The 16,862-nt window shown below is 42.8% G+C and overlaps 1 protein-coding gene across 5 annotated transcripts in view; it reads left to right on the forward strand.

Moving 5' to 3' along the window:
* The window catches only part of TRAK1 (trafficking kinesin protein 1), a 78,725-nt gene that overhangs the window by 16,005 nt on the left and 45,858 nt on the right, over positions 1 to 16,862 (forward strand). The gene's annotated exons all lie outside the window — the stretch shown is intronic.

Genomic DNA, 16,862 nt, shown 5'->3' on the forward strand with positions numbered 1-16,862 from the left:
TTTTTTTTTTTTTTTTGCTTGCACCAAATCAACAATGCTATTCACACTTGCATTGGGGGCAGCTGCATGAACTGTTTGTATGCGAACAGGCAAGCGTTAAATGAAGCAATCAGAGGTTGAAAGCGCCCGCAGCCATTTGCAACCATTGGTATGTAATTAGACATGCAGTGATTACCTGCAAATGATCGTCCCTAAATGCATCTATCCTGTGTCCAGCGACACTCCTCTATTCAAAACCCCACGAATATACGATTACATGCAGACTGATGCTGACAGATGGGGCGGCTGTCACCCTTTTATTAACTGAAATGGGCACCGCTGCTGCCTGAGCAGGGACATATTGGAGTCCTGACGCAAACATTTTGCAGGTTCTTGCACCAGGAATCTTAGTACGTAGCATGTGTCCCCGTGTGAATGGGGCCTTATTCAGTAAACTGTCATTCACTTTGCTTGCATTACCCAGCATTCTGGTCCTTTTGGATGCGTTGCCCTGCAGGTCATGTTTATGTCAATTGAAAAAGATCCTGTCAAAATACAGCGCTGCATGTCGTATAAGATGAGCTCCAAGGCATTGCAGCTAGTAAAGATGAGTACCCATAGTAACCAGACATTTGTTTACTGAAATCTCATCAGAGGAAGATGAATTCTGAATGGTTGTTGCATTTTGCTTATTGCTCTGTTTTTTTTTTTTTTTTTCTCTAAATATGCCTGAATGTTTTTGCATAGCACTGTTTTTATATTCAGATATATTTTTGTTTAGTTGAAGAAAAAAAACCTACTGTGTGTTAAAAAAAAAAACAAAAAAATAACTTGTAAGACTGTGTCTGCCTGCAGATTTGGGCTTCACTCGTAGTAGAAGTTTTTTTTTAATTTGATTTGTTTAGGTTATTACTGACTCCTGAAGTAACTTGGTAAATGTGCCTGCTGTGAGGTAGGTTCACTAAGGGCCCTTTCACACAAATGGCGGTGGCCTGCATTTTACCACTCTGGAGCAATGCTGGTCACTGCAAGGACACATTAAAAACAGTTGTTTTCTGTGTCCCATTCACACCACAATACGGGTATGATAGGTGGTCCCTGCATTGTGGAAAAATGCAACCATGCTACATTTTATTGCAGTGCACCGGATGCCACTTCAAGTGGTAGCACAGCCGTTCAGTGCACCATGTTGCTGTACGGGAACCTGTATAGAAAGTACACATTGTACACTCCATACAAAGTTAAAAAAAAATGTAAACAGTGACAGCTTCAGCAGTGTGGTTTCACCACACACTCCCAGAGATGCCACAACGCAGTAGCCCATCTGCAAAAAAGCAGTGTTTTAGCCGACAGGCTAGTGTGAATGGGCCCAGAGTGCTGATTATCATAAGCCGTGGTATTAGGGCCAGTTCACACCATATGCAGTTGCGATGCAGTCCCATCACAATGCTTTCCTATGGGCTTTCTTGTGCCTAATTCACACCATTGCAGTCCGTTCAGATGCAGTCAGAAAAAGTACTGCTTGTCCTATTTTACCTGCATCTAACTGCACTAAAACGCATCAAAACGCAGTGCAAACACACTGAAACGCAAGGAACGCATTAAAAAAAAACAGACTTGATTGTGGCCTCATCCAGGGACATCCAGGGGAAAAAAACACATCTCAACGCATCACAAACGCGTCAAAACGGATCACAATGCAACTGGCCAGATGCACGCAGTTGTGATGCATTTTTATGGTGTGAACTAACCCTCAGGCTAGTGGCAAGTCTTGCATCCTTGGCAGACCTTGGCAAAAGTTTCTGCTAGTTAATGTTTTTAGCACAGATTCGAAGATTAGACTAATTTTTGGCTGATCGTGAATTATCTGGGTTTTTTTTCTTTCGTTTATCCTTTATTAATCCTCACAGTATTTACTGGTAATCTTACATTGCTTTGGGGGGTATGAACTTTTCATTTTAGTGAATTGAAATTGACATTTAGAAATGTTATTGTCCCTAGTTTGTTGTTTCAGCATTTGCTTTAATGTCAGAGTCCATGTTTACAGACATTACAGCTAGAGGCAGTTCTGGATAAAATGTGTTATCTACCAATTGAGATTCTTATTAGATTGTTTTGTCTCTGTGGACGTGGAAAGGGTGTGTGTTCTGGCACATGTTTGGGTGCTTTTCCTTTTATTAACAAACTCTTTTCAGTTTTTGTGCCTTCACTTAGGGCTTGTTCACACCAAGCACGTTCCAGGAGCAGAGCAGTTACAGACCGGATCAAAACTGCGTCCAATGTATTCCAATGGTATTTTGGGCTCTAGTTCACATTGCAGCACCGTTCAGATCCAGAGCATGTAAAAAAAACCCGGCAGCAAGCCCTATTTTACCTGCTCTGGAATGCATTCCATTAAAATGCACTGAAAGCCAATTTGAAACTAAAAAAAAGTTTTTTTTGGTTGCAAAAACACGGCAAAACACACTGCACTCCGCTTGCAGAAACTCTTGCAGATCTGGTCTGCATTTGGTGTGAACAAGCCCTTAAAGGAAATGGTTGGCCCTGTGTAGAACAGAGCTCCACTACATAAAACAGTACTTTTAAAAGTCAGAGAGTCCTGCAAATGTTCATGGGCAGCTTTTAGGCCCCGTGCACACGTACAGTGGTGACCTGCGCTTTACGCCATCGGCACAATGCAGGTCACCACTAGGACACATAGAAGACAATTGTTTTCTATGTGCTCTGTTAACACCACAACATGGACGTGATGCAGAAAAATGCAGCATGCTCTTGCTTTCTCCTACACATAACACTGGGCTTCAGGGCAGTAAAGAGACGGAGGGATGAGACTCGAGCAGTACATCACTCCAGTCCCTTCACCCACCACTTCTCACTATTGCCCAATCGCATAGAAGGGAAATTATCGAAACTAGAGCAGACAAAATCTGGAGCAGCTGTGCATGGCAACCAATTAGCCCTTTCTTTCATTTTTAAATCTTAGTGACATTAAACCCTCAGATTTTTTAACATAAACCAATACTGTAATGTGTGCCTTACTGTAATCCATGGTTGTTTCCCTTCTCTTTGCTGCTCTTCCTTTTAAATCCTCATGTCTTCTCATTTTGGAGGGAGCGCTGTCACAGCTGGCTGGCTCAGAGGATTGAGTGATATAATTTAATATTTTTTTCCTCCCTTGAAGGGTTTCTAAACCAGTAGATATATGCAAACAATTTTATTTTTTAAAGCGGTTTAAACTTACCTGTGTCTTCGCCGCGCGCTCCCGTCCGAAAATGCCCGGGCGCATGCGCAGTTCGGATTTTCGGCCGGGAGACGAGGAGAGACCCAAGGTAAGGCTATGGACAGCGTGCACCCGCATGCAGACACCGTGGGACAGGAAGTGCCAGCAAGGACAGAGGAGTCAGCACTGGATCAGAGACCCGCAGCAGCGCTGGAGAGAAGGCTAAAAAGGACAGAAAAGATCGGATTAAGAAACCCCATTTAAGGTAAGTGCTGACACTAACATTGGGGGGAGGGAAAAATGTTTTTGACTCTAATGTCACTTTAACTAAAACGAGCATTTAACCCTTGCAGTGTGGGGGTAGCCCCATTGCAAGGGCTAATAATAATTTTTCCTGGAGTTCTGCTTTAAGCTTTGCATGATGGGATGTTCTGCTCAGTGTCGGAGAGTAAATCCTGCTCTATACTGTCAATGTGAACGTGGGCTTGACAATGACTACGCTTCTGTTGGGAGCTGTTATCTCAGTGAAGATACTAAGAATCTGTAACAGTGATTTACAGCATTTCGTCAATGTCACTACATTAACTCTTTCCTGCGATGGAATTATTTGGTGCCTGCATCGGCAATGTGAGGAAATGATACAACTGAAACATTTGTACTATTTTTCAGTTCAAGAAGGCAGATTATATTTAGCGTAGTTTAGTATCCTCGGGCCTGAGCTTCTACTAGACTCACACTGCATTGGTGATTTACGAGGAAGTACATCAATTTTAGAAACCGTGGAAAGACTTGAGTGTGGGAACAACAGAGGCATGATGCAATTGCCTGACTACATTTAGATTTGGCTCACACAGTCCTAATTGCAGGTAGCAATAACTATTTCAGTTGAAGAGCTGATAATCACAGGGTTTGTTAAAGGTAGACTCTAGTGAAAATTGAACATAGAGGCTTGACATGCATATACGGAGCATAATACCTGCTTAGTACTTACGTTTTTCATCCAGGCTTTGTTGTACTACAACAGTCCATCCCAGTCCTGGTGATTTGAGAACCCCTTTTTCTTAACTGTCTTAATTCCCAAACCTACCCACTGCCAGCTCATTGCTCTCTATCCCTAACTAAAAGCAATATCTAACAGTCAGTACGAAAATGTTCCTCACCGCCATCTATCCGATCTAAAAGGGCAATTCCACTTACTCACCAAACATGAGAAAATTAAATTACCCCACAAATCTGCACCCTTCCCTGCCACCACCCACCCTATGAAATGGTCATTCCACTCCTTGGCTGCCGGTGTATGAGTCGTACATGGCGCCGCAGCCCTCTATTCAGTATTTGAAATAACGTCAGGTGACCACATTGACCAATGGGTGCTCAAAATTTGTACGTGTTATTTGAAATACTAAGTGCAGGGCTTTGTTACCGTGTACAGATCGTACACTGGCAGCCACTGAGGGAAATGGCCAGTAGATGAAAGGTGAGACCAGCGGGAAGGGAGAAGTATATGGGGCAGACTTGTGGGGGTAGTGGATTTTCTCACATTTGCCGAAAAAGTACAGTTGCCCTATAAGGGTATTTTGCTCAGATCACATGACTGCATTTTGGTGGTGTGCTACATAAAGCTAAATTAAATATAATTTTGCCATTGCAATAGTTAAAGAAGAAAAGGCAAACCGTGCGATGTGTTGTAGTCATCACATCACCCTGTTTCCTTTACCACGCACAGCAGCGACTGGTTTGAACGGACCCTAAATGTAATTGGGGATAAGAAAAGAGAGCGAGAAAATCACACAGCACATGCTTCAAGAAGTAAACTGCCAGTGACCCTGTGGGGTTTATACTGCATTAAGGTCCTCACACACCTTACGATAATCGTGGGAAATCCCACGATCGTACGATTATCGTAAGTGGAAGCCGTGCGACCTCTGCTTCTGTAAGTTCGCACGACTTTAAACTTACGAACATGTTTCAAAACCCGCCAAGCATCGTACGATGTTTGGCGGGTGTGTAGCATGTTCGTAAGATAAAAGCCAGACGGGCCAGTGTGCGCAAGCGCACACTGCCCGTTCGGCATTGCGGTCATCGGAAGCCCGCCCCTCAGGGGGTGTGGCTTGCGATCATCGCAAGTACGATCTGCCTATGCAAGATAGGCAGATCGTACGTTTTTTTTAAGTACCTTACAACCATCGCAAGACAAAAGTCTTGCGATGGTTGTAAGGTGTGTGCCCAACCTTAAGGTCCCCACACACCTTAAGATAATTGCGGGAAATCCCGCGATCGTACGATTATCGTAAGGTGTGTGGAAGCCGTGCGACCTCTACTACTGTAAGGTCGCACGACTTTAAACTTACGAACATGTTTCAAAACCCGCCGAGCATCGTACGCTGTTCGGCGGGTGTGCAGCATGTTCGTAAGATAAAAGCCGGACGGGCCGGTGTGCGCAAGCTCTTTCTAACCACAGCAGAGTGCAATACGTGTTTTCACCCAGACTTCCACACATATATTTGCATTTTTAACTGCAGTAAAAATCTTATTTATAGCCAAATATTTTACAGCCCAAAATAACTTCTACATTATACCATTTAAATGTTCTTCCTAAGGTTTTATCCAGAACAGGGTGAGGATTGTATATCTGCTCATTTAAGAGAACACAGCTCTCTGGAGGGATGCAAAAATAAACCTTTTAAACCGTATATGATTTCCTAATACCAGCTTGGATGTCTAATGCTTCCAGAGCCTGTTTGAGCTTGACATATTGTAATACATATAAAGTGATTTTAGAGTCAAAAGGTTTTTAAAGTCACATTAAGGGCCTGTTCACGCAACGTCCGTTTTCTGTGCTGCCCTGATCCGTACGCTCCTGCACTAAAAATGCATCCCTATGTGTTTTATGGGCTACAGTCCTCACGTGCGCAGTCCGTCCAGGTTACGACAGAAAAAATACTGCATGTCACATTTTGTCCGGTCAGGAAACGGACCGGAAACGCTAAACGCGTCAAACGCACTGCAGCTAACATACTGACAGCCACACTCCAGCAAAAAAAAAAAAGTTTTTTCCCCCAACTGTAATGCATCAAAAACACAGCCAAAACACGACAAACACACTGCATCAGTAGCATCGCGTCTGCAGATCCGGACCTGATCAGGACCTGATATCATGTGAACAGGCCCTAAAGGCAATTTTCTTCCCCCTCCCCCCAATGTTAATGAAAGCACTTACCTTAAATGATGTTTCTTAATCCGATCTTCTTTCCTGTCGTTTTCATCTGTCCCTCCAGCGCTGACTCCCCTGTCCTTGCTGGCACTTCCTGTTCCACGGTGTCTGCATGCAGGTGCACGCGTCATTAGACTTACCTTGCGTCTCTCCTCGTCTCCCGGACGAAAATGTGAACTTCGCATGCGCCCGCCCCAAGATGCTTTGCGGCCGCCCAAAGATCTTCACATTTTCGGACAATGGCGTGCATGGAAGACACAGGCTGCTATTAACCTCTGTTAAAGCAGGTTGTTTTTTTTGCATATATCTACTGCTTGCTTGCCGTTGATCTATGCAAACAAAAAGGAAGCTTTAATTATCCTTTAAGCTATTTCAAATTCTGTTTAAATCACTTACAATGAGTGCTGCTCCTTTATGTTAAAAATTCAGCTGGTCCACTGAGCACTGGCCCTGATATCCTGTGTTAGGGTTGCTCTTTTCCCCTGCAGGGTCCTATGGAGCAGCCACTGCGTGCGTCTCCACAAACACACAGGCTGATCAAGGCAAGTCACTCCCTGCTCCCCCGCCTACTTCCTTCCTTCTCCTGGCTAGTAAATAGACAGCTGCTGGAGAGTTTGCTCTTTTGTGGTATTGTACTGGACAGGATGTTCAGGGAAGGGGAGCTGAGAGAGTTGGAGCCAGCTGTTTGGAAAAACAGAATGACTAATTGTTTGGGCAAAAAATAAAAAAGCATTTGCTGTGTGTGTATGTGTGTGTGTGTATATATATATATATATATTTGTCTTTTTGTCTATAAATAGTCCTGTGGAAAATCTGATTTTTAACCCTTACAGGTAATGGCTTTGAAATGTAAAATTTTCACATTTTGAGCTTGGGTTTGATGTTAAAGGGCATTTAAAGGCAAACCTTTTGTACAGAGTGAAGAGAAGGGTTGAACCCTTTTGTAGGGTTCTTATTGCGGTCTGTTGGAAAAGTAAAGTCCTGTATTTGTCCTTTTAAACATTGTCACAGAGGTAGAAAGTGAGGGAAATACAAACTGTTATAGCTACCACCTGAGAAAAAGGTAAGGTCATCCTGTTCCAGTGACAACTCTCGAGGATGGGAATTCTTCTCCTGTGCAATAACAATCCCCAGCCTGAAGCGGACTGTTAGAAATTCCATAGTAAAGGATTTAAACCTTCCATATTCCATTCAAAACTAATATAAAACCGCTATACATGCATAATTTTTTTTCCACCTAAAAAAATGTAAAATGTAAAATGTAAAAGAGAACTATGGCCAAACTTTTTTTTGCCATAGTTCTCTTTAGGGTCACAGGTGGACATGTACTAATGTCCTACTATGACCCAAAACTCCGTATATAGCTGGCTAGTGCCCACTATATGCTGAACAGCGCAAAGCCCGGACGGATCCCAACAATATTGTCGGGACCCACCCCGCTACCTGATTGAAAGCCGCCTCTGCCTGTCCCCTTCCCCGTCTGATCGGAGATTACCAGGAACTGAGTGATAGAGGTATGTGATCATTCAGTTCTCGATCAATAGAGCTGACGCGGGGGGCGCTACAGTGTCGCACGTCACCTCTAATTATGGGGATGAGTGTATTTCACTCTCCCCCTAATTCTCCCTTTAATTATTTAAATTTCAGATGTATTGTATTTGATAAAAAATGATAATGTACACAAAAATAACGATTGCTCTAAACTCACAATTTTCACCTCAATATAACGTCAATAATGATTATCATGTAAATGCTGTAGTCTTCAAATGTTGGTTGTAGTGGGAAGGCCCAGAAGACCAAATCTTTTATGTAGCGTATGCAGAATAAGGGGTGATTGAGGGATTAAAAAATAATCCAGCCCAGTACTGGGTCTCGCAACTCACTAGCATAACTATACAGTGGAAGTATGGCTTCCCAATAACAAACAAGCATTACAACTCTTGAAAAATGCATGGAAACAAGGCAACAAAATTCTTCTGAATCACATAAAATGCGCTCAGCTCAGCTGTGAATGCAGGTTCAGTAGAGGGATTTTAATGACTGCATTGTAAACATTAAAAGTTAATTTCTCCACAATGCTTATAGATACAGAGATAAATGAGGAATTGTTTTTTTTACTACTCATTTACACTGCTGTTACATATTATAGGAAAAGCATGATAGCCAGATAAAATATATAAAAAATCCCTGGGCAATTTCTGTACTAAAGTGCATATTATAAAGATATTTGTTGGCAATGCATAAAGACTTATAAAACTTGAAATTCATAATCCATTATTATAAATGCAGGGAAGCTGAATGACCTTTCCTTAAAGTAGGACTATGATCTCCTGTTAAAAAATGTGCTACAGAGCTCAATTAAGCTTGAATCGCGGCTAAATCCGCTCCAAAAAGGGTCCTGCTGTAGCGATACATGACCCGCGACAGCAGGACCCTTTGCCCCATTGAGAAGCATTGGACAGCGATATCGCGCTGTAAATTGCCGCAATATCGCGGGAATTACCGCGCTATAAATCGCTCAATGTGAACGGGGTCTAAAGGTGCATCTGCATTTACAGTTTTCTCTGGATTCAGTTCTGCATTTATACTGCTCCTGAATTCCGAGCCGAGTTGCCACTCTTAAGGTGCCCATACACCTTACAATTATCTGCAGATTTTCTGTGGTCAGATGGAAAAAGTGCAACAGGTTGGCCCAGGTGGAGATTACTCCATCCACACAGTTAAGTGCAGATGGAGGAATCTGCTGCACCTTTTCCATCTGACCACAGAAAATCTGCAGATAATTGTAAGGTGTATGGCCAGCTTTATGTAGGATGTGCCTGCTGCTTGCACTACAGTGGGGTAAGAAAATGTTGCAGGGGGTGTGACTATCGGCATTGCCACTGCTGCACCTGGCTACACCTAGGCCTGCCCACTGCTTTTTGGAGTGGCAGAACTGACTGTGCTACTCAAACCTCCCAAATTTGATGATGCAGTGTCTGGGAGGGGGAGCATGTATGGCACAAATCAAGGAAGATTTGTTTGTTATTTGAGCTAAAAGATGTTTCCTGCTTACCTTTGTGTCTTGTATATTGCATATAAACTGATGATGTTATTGTGGTTTTCTTCTTTTTTTTTTTTACTTCAGTACTGTGCCCTCCTATAGCAAAGGTTTATAAACCGGTGAGGTTCTGTTGTTGTTAATAGGCAGTTAATAAAAAACAGACATTTTACAAATCTTTATAAACAGCTCCTTTTCTCTTTGACCATTGTACTGGGCCTCATTTATCAATGTGTCTCAAGAGAATGGTCTCCAATGGCGTGTTTCCAATATCAACCGCATATATTCATCCATTTCCCTCCTCCATGCTGCAATGGAAACAAGAGGATCTGCTTGATGACTGTGGGCCACCCTGACTCTCGGAAGATTCTTCTCTCAGGCAAATTGATCAATGAGGCCATTTTTGCTAATATTGTTTAGGGCTGGACAAATCCCAGGAGGCAGGTAGCCAATGCTCCTTTTAAATTTATAGCTGGCTCCCAACTTTACTCATTTTTTTTTTCTAGTTGGCAGTGGAGCTGGCCCCTTAAAATCCTGCTGGCTCCTGAATTCCATATTGTCCACCACTGTGTTATGTTCACTGCTTGCGAATGAATCCTTAATTACTAGAGCACTCCAGGAGTAGCATATTTAATGTTACCAATCTGGCTATAAAACAGAGAATTGTTTAACAATTCCATCAGTCGCCTGCCTTGCATAGCTATATCATGATGCCTGTCTTCTACACATAAGGTCATTGGGCATCAGTTTAGGGCTGCAGTGTATGAACTTTGGATGATATTGTTTGGCATGTATCCAGACAAGATATGTTGGTACATACTGCACGTCTGTGGAATTAAAGTTTTGTAGGCGGTTATAGTTATGGGTAGGTCGCTTGGTATTTATTACTGGTGAATTCTAAAGAGCATTCTCCGTTCTTCAGAGCAAAGCCATGTTTCTATAGTAACAATGATTATTGCTGCTTGGAATCTAACTTGTCAAATCACCAGCTACAAAGAAATTGTTTCTAAGGAAACAGCAATGTGGAAAGATGGCTAGGAACAAAGTTTGTTTTTTAATTAACTAAAAAAAAAAGTGTCACTGTGCCCAGAATAATTTGCATGTGCTTTAATTTGCAGAGCATGGAAATGTGCAAATGTCTGAATTCAAAAGCATTGAAGAATAATAACAAGGAGAACAAAATTAACAGTCCTACCTAAAATATGGAGATAATATAGAGAGAAAGTAGAAAACCACATCCTATTTTCCATGTCTATAGTGAAGACCCTGCCCTAAAAGTCTTTAAAGCAAAAGTAAAGGCAAATAAAAAGGCAGACTTGCCTGCCAAACCAATTCCCCTTCATCTTCGGCTCCTTCCTTTTCCGGATTCCGATTCTTCGGTCACTCAATTGGCTGGGTCCCGAGAATGTAATGGCATGCCAGCATACACTGATCAAAGGGGCCCTGCTGGCACTACCTGGCTTGACAAAATACAATTTCTCACTTGACTTTTGTCAAAAAACATGGGTGAAAAATTTTCGGCCAATCCATCAATGCTCTTTAGGGTGGATGGGGAAATTTAGAAAAATCTTAATGTATATGGCCAGCTTTAGTCTTGTGAGATTTGATGTCACTGCTGTACTGCTAACTTCACTTTGCTGGAGTAAAAGCTTTAACTGAGAAACCACAGTGAAAGAATCCCTTTTCTTCTACTTTGTTCAATCTGCAGCTCTCTTTCTGCAGCTTTCCTTGTTTTTTCCCCTGCCAAATCAGGGGGGCAGCTATAACATGTGGTAGCCAATCCCTGCCAAGATGGTTGCCTCCATGCAGGGACATGGCAAGTCCGTAATAAGGAAAAGATCAGCTAACAAATACTGGTAACTAGTCTTTTGTGTTCTGCTTCTCTTTTTTTAGGTCCACTTTAATCCTTAACTGAAGGCTGTCATTTTACCTAATGATGGTTTTTCATGGATTTAGTAATTGTTTACAATATAATATGATTTGCAATGGATCTATTCACACCTGGCATTTAGATGCTTATATCAGCAGTCAGTTTTTCTGTGTTTAGTAATAATAGAAGTCAGGTGCATCTAGGATTCGATTTTAAAATGGAACTATGGGGTAGCCTTGTTTTCCCATAGTTCTCTTGAGGGTCACCGGAGGACAAATACTAACGTCCTTCCGTGACCCAAAACTTAGTATATAGCAGACTATTCCCCACTATATGTTGAGAGCGCTGTAGCCGGGACAGATCCCGATGATACTGTTGAGATCCACCCTGCTGGCTGACAACTTTGGGGCAGAGCCAGCTTTACATGCTGCCTCTGCCTTCTATTCCTCCAGTCAGCACTGGAGGATCGGAGAGGGGAATGGAGAATCCCTGCGGGGAGCAGTGACCGACAGTCAGATGCAGGGAGATGATCAGCAACTGAGTGAGCGGCGGTTTGTTTTCCCTCACTTCCCGATCAGTAGAGCCGATGTGTGGCAGCTTCATTGTCACAGGTCAGCTCTAACTTTGGGGAAGAGTGGAATTCACTCACCCGATAGTTCTCCGTTAACTTCTAAACACACCAAAATGCATGTAAACATGATTTGATGCTAGGATTTGGAAGCTGATGCATCTAAACGCAGGTCATTCAAGTAGAAATAGAAGCATAATCACTGCATCTATCTAGCCCAGGGGTGCCCATTAGGTAGTTCGTGATCTACCAGTAGCGCTCAAAGCTGATGCTGGTAGATCACAAAGGGTGTGAATGGCGGCCCCTTTATTCCATTTTGGTATATTTATTTAGCTGTGCACACATGATTACCTATTAGCCGGAGTCTGCTGAGCCAAGCTCCCGGACACCTTTCTGGTGGATACTGGTGGTTGAAGTGCTATGTATTACATCAAAGAATATTAGTTTACACAGCCTGGAGAGACAGCCAGGAAAGAGAGCAAGGAGAGATAGCCAGGAAAGAGAGCAAGGAGAGACAGCCAGGGGAGAGAGCAAAGAGAGACAGCCAGGGGAGAGAGCAAAGAGAGACAGCCAGGGGAGAGAGCAAAGAGAGACAGCCAGGGGAGAGAGCAAAGAGAGACAGCCAGGGGAGAGAGCAAAGAGAGACAGCCAGGGGAGAGAGCAAAGAGAGACAGCCAGGGGAGAGAGCAAAGAGAGACAGCCAGGGGAGAGAGCAAAGAGAGACAGCCAGGGGAGAGAGCAAAGAGAGACAGCCAGGGGAGAGAGCAAAGAGAGACAGCCAGGGGAGAGAGCAAAGAGAGACAGCCAGGGGAGAGAGCAAAGAGAGACAGCCAGGGGAGAGAGCAAAGAGAGACAGCCAGGGGAGAGAGCAAAGAGAGACAGCCAGGGGAGAGAGCAAAGAGAGACAGCCAGGGGAGAGAGCAAAGAGAGACAGCCAGGGGAGAGAGCAAAGAGAGACAGCCAGGGGAGAGAGCAAAGAGAGACAGCCAGGGGAGAGAGCAAAGAGAGACAGCCAGGGGAGAGAGCAAAGAGAGACAGCCAGGGGAGAGAGCAAAGAGAGACAGCCAGGGGAGAGAGCAAAGAGAGACAGCCAGGGGAGAGAGCAAAGAGAGACAGCCAGGGGAGAGAGCAAAGAGAGACAGCCAGGGGAGAGAGCAAGGAGAGACAGCCAGGAGAGAGAGCGGGGAGAGACAGCCAGTAGAGAGAGCGAGGAGAGACAGCCTGGAGAGAGAGAGAGGAGAGACAGCCTGGAGAGAGAGAGAATGAGGGAGGTGTTTTTTTTTTGATAGATCTCATGTAGCACGTCATTTGAAAAGTAGATCTTAACACACAAAATTGTGGGCACCCCTGATGTAGCCTGACAAATTTTTCTCTGCATATAGAGCACAAAAACACAAGTGGCAAGAATGTAGCCTTACTCCAACCATAAACGAAATAAACAAATAAACTGTAGTAAAATGTTAACTATTTACCAGCAGTCACAAAGCAATGTGTCGGGTCTAACATGCAGATGTCAAATTCTAAACAATAAAAAATATTCTAGTCCACTACCATGTGCCATACTCGGATGATATGCAAAAAAGATGATATGCAAAAAAGATGACAGCAGCCCTTTTAGAACTCTTTACTTCTAAACAAAGGGCAGAATGTGCTCTCGAAATCCATGTTCTTTATTGGAAATCTATCCTGTAGCCTGCCACAGATCCCAGGAGTTTTAGCATAAAAAACATTTTAAAATGTTGTATGTGGACTTGTGTGATGCAGCTATATAATAAAATTGGTAAAATAAAATTGTATGCATTTGTAAAAGCAAAGATTAGCATTGCCTGTGGATCCCTGGAGCCCAGCCTGCTGCCTGGGGACACATTCATCCCTTTAGCACTTTTTGTGTGGCCCTCAGGACCCCTGTAGTCAATTGTGTTTTCCTGTTGCCCTGTAATAGCAGTGATTTCTGTCAGTCTCATACACTGTGTCCCTAGTCTATGATTATCTCCTGAAGCATGTGCCCAGTCATCAACAACTCCTATAGCATGTTTGTAGTCTCTGACCATTTATTCTACACTCTATGCCCATCTCTTGACGCATGCCTGTAGTCTTTGACACTTTCCTGTTTCATGTGTCCGCAGTATCCGAAAATGATGTCAGGGGTGTACTTGAGGGCAAAAAAAGAGAGGGTTTATACCCAGAGCACCAAACCCAATTTTAATTAAACCCTATAATAGGGTAAATTTGTTGACAAATGACTCTCAAAACAGCTCTCAACTGTTTGGCAGAACAGAAAAAAGATTGTGAAATGATCGAATGGGGATAAAATCGAAATACAGTATTAATGAGGGTCGGAGAGTCAAAATGTTGTATAAAATAGTATAAATTTGTTGATTAAAAATCTTGGTCATTATATACACACCAATTAGCCACCACATATTGCTCACTAAAAAAGGTTGTTGCCACACCCCACACTTACATACCAAAAAACATGCACTCTAGGACAGGCCGATCAGCATTTGTAAGTGGTACCGATTAAACTCAAGTTCATTGAGAAAACAGCGCTGAAAAAATGGAAAACAATATGTAGCTGTAAATGAGATACAGTGTAACTGTTTAGCCTTGGATACTCCTTTATGGTATTTCGGTCATTCCAAAAAAGCTGAAAAGGATTGTAATCCCTGAGAGGAATGGTGTAACTATTAATCAGTTACAATTGTAGCCACTGCTCTCGGACTGGAACAGGCAGACCCTGAGATAAATAGCTTAGTCGGATACTAATGTTGAATACACGAACAGAGTCCTGGTAAATTCAATTAAGTAATTTCACCGGGAGTGTTTGTCACACATGGAAGAGAGATTCAACCAAACCGTGTGTAAGTCTCGAACAGTAGTACTCACGGGTGCTGAATTGCTTCCTGACGATTTGGGGGTGATTTACTAACCTAAACGCACGCACGCACCAGGTGCGTGTGATTTTCACACAGCAAAACGTATTTATCAACCAAAAAGTCTCTAAAAGCATATTTCCACTAATGCCATGTATGGAAAAATCATGCACATGATGCATATATAATGCTGTTAGACAAAAATGATTAGCTCATGCATTTACTTTCCTGCATTCATCAACGCAAGCAACACAACATAGAGCTAATTTACACAGCATCACCTTGCAATTCATGCAGGGCTTTGCACAACACACCTGCTGGGTGTGTACACACTACAAAGGTGTTTAGATTCCACCCACAGATCATGCTGGGAGGGAACACACTACAGAGGTGTATACATGTTCGTGGTGTGTTTATAAGGTTAGTAAATCAACCCCTTTGTCTCAAAGGGTATGGGTTTAATCACTGCCTGTTACTTCAGATGATCCTCTGTACAAGGTTCAATACTCTTTGTTTGAAGGATTCAAGCTCTTGGAAGGCTTCCTTTGTATGCAGAGTAATTCCAAAGGTTTTGAGTTGGTTGGAAGTAAAGTCATAGAAACACGCTGTATGGTATCACGAACCGGGAAGTCTAGTGCCTGACATGCAGGTGGTTAGTCAGCTTAACGTCCACTACCATCTACTTGAGGCCCCCTAAGTCAGGAGAGTTACCCACTACTGCTGTAGACAGTCTCAGTGCAGCTGGGGCTGTAGAAGTATCTCCCACTTTTTGGAGTGTGATATGCAGAGGCATCTGCAGTTACTTCAGCACTCCGTTTCTTGGGGTTTGATGGGATCCATTATGCTATATTAAATCGACACCCAGCAATTTGAGGATGTCCCAGTTTGGCCCATGTGTCACTTACGTTAGATGCATTATTACCGTATTAATCTTCCCGGTGGGAGTTATGACATCAATTAGCTGTCTACAGTTTCCCAAAATGCTGCCATAATCATACTTGTGGTTGGTATGCGTATGGTGTGTCCACAAAACTTCCTGGATTTAGAACATTGTGTCTATGTTCAAATCTTCTGAGTACTTAATGGTTTACCGAAAATGTATTTCCCCTAGTGACTGGTGGGTTCTATTACTGCTTATCCCCTTGTAATTTGTAGTTTGCTCTCTCCGGTATTTTAGGGGGAAGAAAATGTGTTGTTTTTTTTTTTTGTTTTTTTTTTTATATAGTACATAGTATCTGAAAGTTGCCCACCTTCCCCTAATCCAGCTCCCCTCTGTTCCTTCCTGTACCATGTTTACTTAAATCGGTGCCTTTCATATCAGAAAGTGTATAAGCCTATGAGAGTGGAGGCAAGCATAATATATAGTTCTCAGAATATACATTTTCTTCATTTTTATCTCTTTTTAAAAAAATGTTTTCTTGTCGTGGTACACATTTCTTGCTAAGTAATAGGAGAAGAACAAGCTGTACAGTTTGGTCCAAGACCAGGCAGATCTTGAGAATGCGTGCTTAAAATAGAATTAAACCTTTTTAATATGGAAATATTACATGCTGCTAGCAAGCAGTAGACATATGCCAAAACACAAAAAAAAATGTAAAAAAGGTTACCAAACATGTTATTACTTACCTCTGTGTCTGCCACTTGCTCCCCTCCGAAGATCTGAAGATTCTTGAGCGGCCACAAAGGATGATGGGCGGGTGCATGCGCAGTAGAGATATTCGACTGGAAGAAGAGGGAAGACACAGGGTAAGTAAATGCACACAGCCCAGCAGCATGGGAAAAAAATTTGACTTTAATGTCACTTTAAGAAGCTGCAGCGCATTGATGTCAAGTAATCCTTGTTTTCTCACTACCTGCAAGAAGGATTCCTGTGTTAAGGTGGCCATACACTGTACCACCCTCGCAAGACTTTTGTCTTGCGAGGGTTGTAAAGTAATTTTTTTTAAAAGTACGATCTGCCCATCTTGGACAGGCAGATCGTACTTGCGATCATCGCAAGGTGTCGAGTCATTACATGCAGCCCGGCTTCCTTAACGTGACTTCCTGTATCACTATTCAGTATCGGCGAGCACCAAAAAAACAATATCGGTACTCCTAC

This window comes from Nanorana parkeri, unplaced genomic scaffold (assembly GCF_000935625.1).
Source record: "Nanorana parkeri isolate BGI_ZX_2015 unplaced genomic scaffold, ASM93562v1 scaffold498, whole genome shotgun sequence".
In the NCBI taxonomy this organism is placed as follows: Eukaryota; Metazoa; Chordata; class Amphibia; order Anura; family Dicroglossidae; genus Nanorana; species Nanorana parkeri.